Raw genomic sequence first — 13,402 nt, 5'->3', positions numbered from 1 at the left:
ACCCTTTCAATACCCTCATACACTTTCTCTATCTGTTTATCTTCGGCATCGTTGTCGGTGTTGGTCTGCTGTCGATTTTGATTCTGATTAGAACAACCTGGTCAATCCGTAATAAACAAAAATAATACATAACCGAATTTAAAAAAAAAAAAAAACTTCCAATTTATATATTAAATAAATGAAGTGCCTGATTAAAGGGCTACCTTGATAGGGCAAATAAAGTAAATAAAATTACCTTCCTTAAAATTACATAAGATAGAATTAAACTACCTCCTTTAGTATCAAAAACTAACGTGTATCATACACGTAACAGACCTTCTGCCCCACCTGCCTATTCATAACGAATCCTACACCTGTTATACCATTTTCTGCTGCTGTTGATATTACCCGATACTCATCTGACCAGAAATCCTTGTCTTCCTTCCACTTCACTTCACTGACCCCTACTATATCTAGATTGAGCCTTTGCATTTCCCTTTTCATATTTTCTAGTTTCCTTACCACTTTCAAGCTTCTGACATTCCACGCCCCGACTCGTACAACATTATCCTTTCGTTGATTATTCAATCTTTTTCTCATGGTTACCTCCCCCTTGGCAGTCCCCTCCCGGAGATCCGAAAGGGGGTCTATTCCGGAATCTTTTGCCAATGGCGAGATCATCATGACACTTCTTCAACTACAGGCCACCTGTCCTGTGGATACACGTTACTTGTCTTTAATGCAGTGGTTTCCATTGCCTTCTGCATCCTCATGTCGTTGATCATTGCTGATTCTTCATCCTTTAGGGCCAATTTCCCACCCCTAGTACAAGAGAGTGCCCTGAACCTCTATCTGCTCCTCCGCCCTCTTTGACAAGGCCGTTGGCAGAATGAGGCTGACTTATTATGCTGGATATCTACGGCCGCCAATGCTGATTATTAATCAAATTTTAGGCAGTGGCGGGGATCGAACCCGGGAGCGAAAACGTTTTGATTATGAATAAAAGACGCTACCCCTAGAGCATGGGTGCCAGGTGTGGGAAAACTGGAATAGAAGAGATTCGAAACATTTCAGATGTGGTGCTATAGAAGAATGTTAAAAATTAGGTGGACTGATAAGGTAAGGAGTGAGGAGGTTCTACGCAGAATCGGAGAGGAAAGGAATATGTGGATAACCCTGATAAGGAGAAGGGACAGGATGATAGGACATCTGCTAAGACATGGGGGAATCAGTTCCATGGTTCTAGAGGGAGCTGTAGAGGGCAAAACCTGTAGAGGAAAACAGAGATTGGAATACGTCAAGCAAATAATTGAGGACGTAGGTTGCAAGTGCTACTCTGAGATGAAGAGGTTAGCACAGGAAAGGAATTCGTGGCGGGCCGCATGAAACTAGTCAGTAGACTGAAAATACGCAAATCCAGATTTAGGCTAGTGGCTAGCCGTTCCCAGTGCACTATTTTCTATTCTCGATGCATGTAAGTCCCTGTTGTTCAGGCGTCAGTCACATTTCTGACAACAGGGACTTAGATGCATCGAGAATAGAAAGTAGTGGATTGAGAATGGCTAGCCACTAGCTTAAATCTGGATTTGCGCAATAAAATCTAAAAAAAGGACGACTGATTGCTGCACTCTATAATTTATAAGCCACATAACAGTCGCTGAGTGCACCCACTTTCCTAATGCACGGTAACCTGACACTATTTCCTTCTAATCTTTCAACTAAACTACCAGTGGTGGTTTCATATTACTATTTGAACATTGTCACACCTGTCACGTATTTCAGACTCAACTGAATACGGCTATACAGCTATACGATATTTTAATTAACTCTGGACCGCCAGTGAGACATGTAATTGTCATTCAGATAACTAGATTATATTATCACAAAAATTATGCTCTCAAAAAATGGCGAGAACAGTTTTATTTAGACTTTTATGAAAAAGCTGGCGCGAAACCCTAACAAACAGACACACGGATGCTTCTAAGATACAAGTTGCAACTACAGCAAAACTGCGACTGTCAAGTTGCGCGTACCTGCGTTTGATGACCATGTTCATACAGGAAACTGCAATTGTCGAAACAGTCTGGGGTTTGGTTCTGTCGGACTTGCCTGCTATCTCTGCATCTGTTTGGCCAGATACCTATACTTCGTGATTTCATGTCAGTTATACATACTTTGTGAATATTTGTTTCACCACGAAAGATAGTAATACGATTAATACCTCCCTGCAGTCATCGCACAAAATGGTAGTCACTTTATAGGAGGGAACGGAATAGAAAATTGACTAAAAGTGTTGAACACTGGAAATTGCATTTGACTGGATTACATACCTAGGAGGTAAAAGTATGCCAAATTTAAAATAACGTAGAATTTCCAAGATTGGCGAAGTTCTATAGAAGTTTGAAATTTAGTGTGAACTTTAGTGCGAGATGCTTTTAATACCTTACACAACGAAACTATGTCGCAAAATCTGGCAGGAACTGAAAAGAGATTCTGGTAGTAAGTGAAGTTCACCAGCGATAAGAGAGCATCAATACCTTCACTATGCCCTGGCAATGGTAATGTCACCGATGACAGTGGCACTAAGGCAGAATTATCAAAAGCGATTTTCTACAATTATTTCACGAAAGAAGACGAAGTAAATACTCCAGGATTCGAGTCAAGAACTGCTGCCAACGTGAGTAACTTGGCAATAGAGATCCTCAGTGTACCAAAATAGCTTCAGTCGCTTAATAAACCCAAGTCTTCTTCTCCATGTTGAATACAAATTTGATTTCATTCAGAGCATGTTGATGCAACACCACCTTGAAGCGCTCTCCCCACCAAAGATCGTACCTAAAGACTAGAATGATGGACAAGTCAGACCAACAGTCAAATAAGGATTTAAGAGCATTCTGGCGAGTAAGAGACCCATATCGCTAACGTCGACTTGTAGCAATTTTGGAACATGTACTATACTCGAAAATTTCCAGTTATCTCGAGGAAAACGATCTGTTGACACACAGTCAATATGATGCGGAAAATGTCGTTTTGTGAAACATAGCTAACACTTTATTCTCAGAAAGTAAAGAGTGCTATCGACGGGATATCTCAAATTGTTTCCGTATTTCTATGTTTCCAAAATGTTTTCAATACAGTTCCTCACAACAGGCTTCTAATCAAGTTGCGTGCCTGTAAAGTATCGTCTTATTATTGTGACAGGTTTCATGATTTCCTGTCAGTAAAGTCACAGTTCGTAGTAATTGACGGAAAGAAACTGAGTAAAACAGAAGTGATATCTAGCGTTCTCCGAGGAAGTGTTATAGACCTTCTGCGGTTTCTAGTCTACATAAACAATATAGCAGACAATGATTTGCATATTTCGCTGTCGTTTACCCCCTGGTAAAATCGTCAGAAGATCAAAACCAACTGCAAAATGATTTAGACAAATTATGTCAATGGTGCGAACACCAAAGAACCAGAAGTGTCATCATCTACATGAGTACCAAGAGGAATCGGGTAAATTTCGGTTACACGATAAATCACCCAAATCTAAAGGCTGCCAATTCAACGAAATACTTAGGAGTTATAATTACGAACAACTTATATTGGAACGATCCATAGATAATGATGTGGGAATGGCAAACCAAAGAATGTGTTTTATTGGCAGAACATTCAGTCGATCTACTAAAGAGACTGCCTAAATACGCTTTCCCGCCCTTTCCTAGAGTATTACTATGCGGTATTAGATCCTTACCAGATAGTAGTGTCGGAGGAAATCGAAGAAGTTTAAAAAAAGGGCAGCTACGAGTTTTTCCTGAGCGCAAAACAGGGGAGTGAGTGTCACGGATATGATACACGAGTCGGCGAGTCAATCGTTAAACGTTGGCGTTTATCTTTTCGGAGAGATCTTTTCATGAAATTTCAACCTCCAACGTTCTCCACCGAATGCTACATATGGAGATAGGTTCATTGTAATAAATGAAGAGAAACAAGATGTTGCATGAAAAGATTTAAGCGCTCGTTTCTCTCGCGCAAGTGTAACGGTGAGTAAATAGAATCAAAGCGGTTCGACGAACTCTCTCCCAGGCATTTGTGGGGCAGATGTACTTGCAAATGTAGGTTCCGGAGACTACCCGAAGAAATTGCTCCCCTTGTAACCGTGGTTTTTCGTAGGTCACTGGAGCAACGAAAATACTTAACCACTGGACAGTCGCGATTCCAAGTAGGGTCGTCGAACAGACGCATATGTTTGTAGGCCTACGTCGGTGACGTAGAATTGTAGATCAAGTTTTATGCTCAATTACGCTTTTGGAGAACGAAAGATGCCCGTGGAAAAATCGGCTTGAATTCCGAAAAAGTAAAACTTGCGAAACTTAGCTCGCGCTGTTCGTCAATGAGATCCGGAGTACCGTACACGTCAGCACTCAGATTCATGACGTGTCCCTTGAGCTCTGGAAGACGTTCCATATACTCACGTACTCTCACTTAGAGACAGAAATACGAGATTACCGAATGTCGGCCCATATTTGTGATTGGATGAGGATTTCCTTCCGGATATAATGCAACAAGACGTTCAAGGTGGAACAAAACGGAAAAATATAAACGTAACTTCGGGGATATCCCACAGGAATGCTGTAGGGCCGTTACTTTTACAATGTATGGTAATGATGAAGTAAACTACGTTGGAGGCTGCGTGAAGTATTTTTAAACGACGCTGTTGTCTGTAGAATGGCTGTAACGACAGAAGACTGAAGTGAAATGGGAGAAGGTCTGTAGAGGATCGATGAATCGTGCAGGTACCGGCAATGACCCTGAAGTAAATAAATGTAACGTATTTCGAAGAAGTCAAAAACATATATCTTTATTTCGAAAGTATTGCCAATTGTCCAAAGCGACACAAGGCTTGTACAATTCCTGGGGTTTCGTTGAGAACCTTTACGGAAATTAATGCTTGATATCCTCGTCTGTGGTGAATTGTTTGCCTCTCATATTCTTCCTTAGTCCAGGGAGACATACCAGATCCGTATAAAGGGTGCTTCAACGCCACCTATTTGAATGTTTACACGAGGTCCTTGACAGTACTTGTTGCATAGCATCTTGCATCGGGATGAAGTAGAATAACCCCACAGGTGAGTTGCCCTCGTCGTTTTGAACTAATAGTTTTGCGAGGGGTGGAAAAGTTTGTATCGCTGCATATTCTTTGTTGTTTCGTGATGCAAGAATTCGGTAAAGAAGGGACCATTTTGGTCAAAGAAGATGGTAAGCAGAAACTTTTCCGCACTTGGGTGGGTGATGTTTTTGGTGGCGGTGACCCTGTATACTTTCACTGAATACTTTATCGTTTGGACTCCAGTTCGAAGTAATGACATCACGTTTCTTTTGGAGCAATCACTTGTGACAGAAACTCATTCCCTCACCTAGTATAGTAATGCAGATGTTTAAGAGTCTCACACGAAATGCATCCTGTGCTGAATACAGACTCTCGGACATCCATTTGGCACGCACTTAGTGAAATCAGTAACACGGTATGACGTTCCGGAACTCGTATTATCGACCAGCAACAACCGTCCTTGCACGAATCACTTGTACCGAGCCTCGAACCTCGCTAACAGCATGCAGTGCTCACGGTACACTAGTGACACTCCAATAAATTTTCGTTCCCAGTACTTCTTCAACTATCAGGAGGTGCGTTACATTTCTTTGCTCTTATTCTGAAAGCCCTATACCACTGCTTTCAACATGACTGAGTACAGAGGATGGTCGACGCTAGCTCTACCTTCATGTGGATGTTCTCCCGTGTACCTCTAGTAGAAAACTTCGGACCTCAGCGTTTTCATAGGGACCGCACCTTCTTTCGCATGCAGTGTCATTGAAATTCTGTCAGCGATTTTCATTTCATAGTTTCTGGCTCCTTGCGACATACACACATCAAAAAATGTTTTGCATCACCTCTGTTCCGAGAGTACCGGATCCTGTACAGAAAATAGGATTAGAGATCAACTTAAACATCATTTCCACCCTTTTTGTTACTCGTGGAAACGACACGTTACTTGTTGTACCAGCATTCAGCAAGACCATCAGAGGTGGTGGTCCAGGTTGCAGTACACACCGGTACCTCTAATGCCCAGCAGCACGTCCTCTTGCATTGATACATGGCTGTATTCGTGATGGCATACTGTAACTTCCTGAAGGGACTGTTTGTCCAAATTGTCCCACTCCTCAACGGGGATTCGGCGTAGATCCCTGAGAGTGGCTGGTGGGTCACGTCGTCCATAAACAGCCCTTGTCAATCTATCCCAGGCTTGTTCGATTGCGTTCATGTTCTAGTCGAGCGATCTTATCCTGAAGGAAGTCATTCACAAGATGTGCAGGATGGGGGCGCAAACTGTCGTCCATGAAGACGAATGCCTCGCCCATATTCTGCCGATATGGTTGCACTATCGGTCGGTGGTTGGCATGCACGTATCGTACAGCCGTTACCGCGCCTTCCATGACCACCAGCGGCATACTTTGGCCCCACATAATGTCACCCCAAATGATCAGGGAACCTTGCTGCACTCGATGGACTGTGTGTCTAAGGTATTCAGCCTGACCGAGTTGCCTCCTAACACGTTCCCGACGATTGTCTGGTTCAAGGAATTTCCGACACTCACTGGTGAAGAGAACGTGATGCCAATCCTGAGAGGTCCATTCCGCATGTTTTTGGGTCCATCTGTACCACGCTCCATGGTGTGATTGCAAAGATGGACCTCGCCATGGATGTCGGGAGTGGAGTTGCGTATCATGCAGCCTATTCCGCACAGTTTGTGGCTGCACGAAAGCATTATTCAACTTGTTGGCATTGCTGTCAGGGTTCCTCCGAGCCATAATTCGTAGACAGCGGTCATCCACTGCAGTAGTAGCCCTTGGGCGGTCAGAGCGAGACATGTCATAGACAGTTCCCGTCTCTCTGTATCTCCTCCATGTGCGAGCAACAACGCATGGGTTCACTCCGAGACGCCTGGACACTTCCCTTGTTGACAGCCCTTTCTGGCACAGAATAACAATGCGGACGAGATCAAACCACATTATTGACTGTCTAGGTGTGGTTGAACTACTGACTACACAACCCGTGTTCTCCTTCCAGGTGAAATAACTGGAACTGATCGGCTGTTGGACACCTCAGTCTACTAGGCGCTGCTCATGCATGGTTGTTTACACCTATGGGAGGGTTTAGTGACATCTCTGAACAGTCAAACGGACTGTGTCTGTGATACAATATCGACAGTCAGTGTCTATCTTCAGGATTTCTGGGAACCGGGTGTCGCAAAACTTTTCTTGAAGTGTGTATTTTTTGCAGATAGCCTGGACATCCTTCCATATAGAACACATTGTGCTGCTACTATATTTATGCAGTGCTAATAATAACAAGAAAAAGAAAAACATTTCCGTTTCACTTTAGAACTGGAAAATATGACAAACATCCATATTTACATTCTGCAGGTATCAGTTTGTGAGACCCTTAAATTTTATTTACAGTGACTGAATTACGGAAGAGCATGACAACTATTTCCAAATTATTCGGAATATATGTCTCCGGAATTATATGTTTTACTGACTTGCAGCTCATTTAAGAACAAAATAAGAGACCTCATGTTGATCTTATGATACACGTTAGGAATTAATCTACAGATACACAGTCAATTAGTATGTCATCCCTGATTAACGTTCATTGGTCCAGTACTTTTATGCAACTGATGATACCTTATTACGGATGGCTACGCTGATGTGCGGCAGGAAGTCTAAGTTTCCGTCGGCTCTCAGCTGCAGTTTCACAATTATTTTTCACTTTACCTTTGGTGAGTTCCTAGGCTGTGGATAGTACTACGAAGACTGTTCAATAAGTAATGCTACACACCTTTTTTCTGTAAGCATGTTGGTTTTATTCAGGATTCCAATGCACCACATTATTCCCCACTCCTTTGGCTACAAAATCCCTGTTTACAACCTAATCTCCGTTGAAGGCGACACGCTCACTCAATCTTATTGTGAAGGCCTATATTCCCGCATGGTACCACCCAATGGTCGACTTCGGAGCCAACTTCTTGCTGTAATGGTATCCTTCTACGGCTTCCCGCCGAATGCATCCTTTATTCGGCCAAGCAGATGAAAGTCTAAACGTGCGAGATGCGGGGTGTAGAGTGGATGAGGAAGAACAGTTCAGTGAAGTTTCGTGAGCTTATCTCGGGTATGTAGACTTGTGTGAGGCCTTGCATTATTGTGGAGAAGGACAAATTCGTTTGCATTTCTGTGGCGACGACTATGCTGAGTCGTTTCTTCGTTTCCTGTTGGTAGTGCAACACACTTCCGTGCTGCTCGTTCCGCAATGACGGAGAACGTCAAATGAAATAAACCCTTCAGACTCCCAGAATACTGACGTAACGACTCTATCGCCACAGGGTGCGGCACTGAACCTTTTCTTCGGGGCAGAGGTGGTGCGACGCCACTTCATAGATCGACGTTTTGTTTTCGATTTGAAGTGATGAACCCAGGTTTCATCGCTTGCGACCATGTTCGATAGAATATTGTCACTATCAGCAAGCAATTCCGCAGAGATGGTCCCTAGTTGCTATTTATTGTCTTCTGTTAGGCGGCGAGAAACCCAGAGGGCATAAACCTATAAGTAACTCATCTGGTGGACGAGTACGTCGACACTACCAAGAGAGTCGTCATTTTTGCAGCAAAGTGTTTGACTGTAATCCTTCGATCACCTCGGATGTGGGTGTCTGCACCTTCCAACATTGCAGGGGTCAACAGTTGTGTGAGGCAGACCGGCGCGCGGTAGATAGGACAGACGCCTCGCCCAACGACTCACAGTGCTTTTGTGCCTGCTGTGTCTCAGAAGACATTCTGCAATGGCCTGTGAATAAATGCGATTACCTGGTCTTGTAACAAGAGGAAAAATGGCAGCTCTCTGATTGGAACGTACCTCTGTAGGAGACATCACTTAGAAGTCTACGTTTAGTTGGAACAACATGAAATTATAGGGGCTGAACCGGGAATGTTCCACGATGATCCACAACAAATTCCTCATTCTTTCAACCGAAACTGGCCGGAAAAACATTGTTGCGTTATTTACGTAAAGCCTCTCTTATTTTAAAAAATACACGTACAAACCACTTTTGTGTATTGCAGTCGGGTACAGTTGGCGACGTCCACGCGATATTATAGTGGTAACATCATTCCAAGTGTTGTGCATCGTTGAACTGAGATAATGATCTGTTCCTTTAGTTTCATCATAAAAAGCTTTGTTAAACTTGAAAGCGCCATGCACGTGTGACTTCTTCTTCTTGTCCTTCCTCTATGCCGCGGCTTTCCAACGTCCTCTGACATACGTGCGTCCCATACCTGTCTCTCAGAGGTTAATTATAAACCACTAATACAAGTCTGATGCCTAATCTGAACGTGGTACCAGTAGCAAAAATATATAATGATAATTTGATTTTTCAAAGACAATAGTTTTCCAGTACGAACTACTTTAGGGCCTATACAAATATCTAAATCGTTTATATGTGAAAGGACGAAACTCAGAAAAGCAAAGTTTTGGGCAATGAAGAAAAGCTTAATTTTTCGTTAATTTATTTGTCCATAAATATAGAATAGTTTAATGAGAAGCTTTCGTACATGAACAATGTAGTGAAATAGAAAGGAAATGAAGTTTTGAAATTTTTGTTCACTTACGCCTCCACGTAAATAAATCACATATTTTAGAAAAAAGTATTGAATAATGTAAGATACCCTGTAATAACGCTTTATTTTCATTTCTTCTAGAATAAATAAATGGTATAAAGTATACATAATGTCATGTAATGTTCCAGTAAGTTATAAAAGGTAATTACCGAGTAGAACTAGTGTGGAGGAGAGAACTGTAAAACTCTTTATATTCGTCTGCCATGTATTTCATGTCGCTTATCTTGATTTATAGGTATTTTTCATCGTCATATGCTCTTTCTTGGCTTTACACATAAGACATATGGACTTAGCTATTGTGAAAACTTTTTTATTATTTTTGGTCAAATAACGGAAGTTGTATGTTATAGTGTAACTGACAGCCGCTTATTTTGACCCCTTTCCACAATTTAAACTACCTGTCCTGTCCTGTGGGTTTAGCAGGGAGTCTCAAGTGCCTGCCTCTCATTCGCAGTATTCGCTTTACAAGACCAAAATCACCGTCACAGGGAAACAATGAGTAATGGCGGAATGGAAAGCGATAAACGATTTTGTTAAATCTCTCTCTGTCTGTGAAGGCTGGAAATAATCTTACCATGCAGTGGTTCTTGATTTGCACGCCACAGGAATCGTTAAAAAGAAGTTCTCTGATCTTTTGCAGAGGCATGCTAACTCATATACCTAAAACGGAAAGAACTTGTTTCATTTGTGGCTTTCTTGCGTTTGTCTTCATAGTACAAGAAGAAATCAGCACTTCCAGTCTTATATCATGTACTGCAAATGGGAAAAAAGAAATCTGTCTTCGGTAATACATCTCCTGAATTGGAATGCGTGACACATATAAATTCTGCATGCTCCAAAACGTGAAACTCATAACTCTGTCATTGTTTTTACATAGATGTTCAATGTTTCGTACCCTACTGTAAATATTTCTTTGCTTTTACTTCATGGACTGTTGGTTCAGCAGCTGGCACATGTTTTGCAGTGTCTTTAAAAGCAGAGCTCTTTAACTTTCAGCTGTTCATAAACATCATAGGCATAAACTTGTGCTTATCAAATCACAAATCAAAGCATCTTTGAACAATGTGAATTAGAATGAACACCTCACCTCTGAATTGGAAAGGTTTTCCTTAAAAATACAATACGTCTTTGTAATATCCAGACCTCAATGAAGATATTTAATTTCATTGGAAGCTTCTTGACTAGGGCTTGCGGGAAGAAGCTTATGCGTCCTTAAGTTGTTGCACAGCTTCTGTTTGGAATGTTCTCTGTTTCCTTGATTGGTCTATCTGTCCGTTGGCGATTATAGAGCGATTAATAAAGTCTGAGATCTACTCAGACTCTCCATTTACAGCGTACAACTGAAGAAACGCATTTTTGTACAATTCCACGCGTTCATTACATGGAACCTGATATATTAGGTTTTTTTGTTTATTTATAAAGCGTGTAACTCAGTTGACAGGAGATGTTAAATAAAGAAATTTTAAAGAAGTGCAGGCTTCCAGAATGAGATTTTCACTCTGCAGCGGAGTGTGCGCTGATTTGAAACTTCCTGGCAGATTAAAACTGTGTGCCCCACCGAGACTCGAACGCGGGACCTTTGCCTTTCGCGGGCAAGTGCTCTACCAACTGAGCTACCGAAGAACGACTCACGCCCGGCACTGACAGAAGTAAAGCAGAAGTAAAGCTGTGAGTACAGGGCGTGAGTCGTGCTTCGGTAGCTCAGTTGGTAGAGCACTTGCCCGCGAAAGGCAAAGGTCCCGAGTTCGAGTCTCGGTCGGGCAAACAGTTTTAATTTGCCAGGAAGTTTCAAGTGCAGGCTTGTTCGTACCATTCTAAGCCATCAGGCCTAGGTTCTTACAATCCCAGAAATGACGTCCACGAATAACTGAATTTCACCAAACACTGACTTCCGTCCTTTCACAAACGAGCGTTTCACTTAAAACTAATGACAGCGATATTATTACATACAGGAAAAACTAAAACAATTATTTTATGTGTGGAAAGCTCAAATGGCTCTGAGCACTATGGGACTTAACATCTGAGGTCATCAGTCCCCTATAACTTAGAACTACGTAAACCTAACTAACCTAAGGAAATCACACACATCCATGCCCGAGGCAGGATTCGAACCTGCGACCGTAGCGCCTAGAACCGCATGGCCACCGTGGCAGGCAAATTTCACAAGTAGTATAATAATCACAGAAATGATCTGCAGAAAGGAGAGGATAGGCGATGCCTGGAACTTGTGCCCCGTTATCCCTGAGCGCTTTTTGGATAAAAACTTGCATTTCTACGAACCATTATCGAGGATCGCAGCTCTGTTTACGAAATAAATCTCATTATGATATCCTCGTCTTTGCTGCACTGTAAGAACGAGAAGTTTTTTAACGAGAGCGTGAGAGTGGAAGAGGAGCTCTAGAGAGAGAAGAGTAAAAAGAAACTGCGCAATAGACGGGAATTCTTAGCCGGGGCGAGAAAAAGAGTAGTCGGTTGTGGCCAGCTACGGCTGGGTGACCATTTAACCTTCTATTACCGGACGCTGGTACCTCTGCCCGTGTTTACCCTCCTCTAATAAACGTACTCCATCACGACGGTCGTGATTAACACCTTGCAAGCCGCTTGTCCCTTCCGCAGAGCTACGGAAAGTGAGAAAAAAGGGAGTGGAGAATGGGAAGAGAGAGAGAGAGAGAGAGAGAGAGAGGAGCAGAGGTTTCCCTTTTTGAGGCGGGCGGCTCTGCCATTTACAGGTTCATCTTTTATTTATTTACATTTGCGCCAGCAGACGAGTAAAACTTTTGCGTTGCAGCTAGGTAGGTCCGCTCGCGACTTGCCAACAAACACGCAGCAACTGGCTGTGTGGGGCGGTCGGCGACCGCGCGACGTATGGCGGTGGAGTGGCAGTGGTGTGAGGAGCAGGCCGTGTGGCTAGAGGGGAGGAAGGCGGCGGCTGGCAGAGGGCGGGGGTAAATAATGGCGGCTACAGAGACGCGCGGGCCAGGAAGCGAGCAGGCCGCCCGGAGCGGCGCAGGAAATGCATCAGGAGGCCAGGGGGAGCGGCACGCGAGCCGAGTCTCCAGAAAACTTGGAGCGCCGGAAGCCTGCGGGCCGATGCTGGCTGGAGCTACCTCTCCACGAAGCCGGCGGCCTTTTCCAGGCTACGGGTAATTCGCTTTACTGCGCCAATCGTCCCACACACAATACCGCCTCCGCGATATCACTGGACAATCTGCACCGCTCCTGGAAAGAACATAGCGACTGTCCAAGAGTGGCTAATTTTCCAGTCATATTGCTACTGACGTAAATACCTTCTGGTGACCAGAAATACAGAGATATGGCCGTGACTAACTTGTAGAGCAAAGATTTGGATTTCGGTGTCCAATTGGCGATGAAAGTAAAGATTTTCATTCTTTATTTTCTTTTCAAGAGTACATACAAAATGATATCTATAAACTCTATGTACGGGAAAATTCGTTGAATTTCGGTAACTAGTTCACTGGTGACCAGCCCTTTTTTCAACCTGTTTCAATTTCACTTGTCCACCACTCCTTTTTATATCTAATTGAGTAATGCTACACGTACCTGTAATACATCAAAGTCGAGTACTAGAAGTACAATGCCCCATAAGAGTTACGTAAGTTGTACAGAGTTTCAGGGAGAGCATAAGGGAAGAATTGACAGGAATGGGGGAAAGAAATACAGAGAAGAAGAATGGGTAGCTTTTAGGGATGAA

The 13,402-nt window shown here is 43.0% G+C and overlaps 1 non-coding gene across 1 annotated transcript; it reads left to right on the top strand.

Annotated features, from left to right (window-relative positions):
- Positions 1-11,379: 11,379 nt before the first annotated feature.
- Trnas-cga (transfer RNA serine (anticodon CGA)) lies at positions 11,380-11,454 on the top strand. Its single transcript has one exon. It is a non-coding gene; the product is annotated as a tRNA-Ser (tRNA).
- The last annotated feature ends 1,948 nt before the right edge of the window (positions 11,455-13,402 follow it).

The sequence above is a fragment of the Schistocerca gregaria genome, chromosome 2, assembly GCF_023897955.1.
Source record: "Schistocerca gregaria isolate iqSchGreg1 chromosome 2, iqSchGreg1.2, whole genome shotgun sequence".
NCBI classification, from domain to species: domain Eukaryota; kingdom Metazoa; phylum Arthropoda; class Insecta; order Orthoptera; family Acrididae; genus Schistocerca; species Schistocerca gregaria.
Note: the sequence above shows the minus strand (reverse complement) of the source record. Positions and strands in the feature narration are given on the sequence as shown.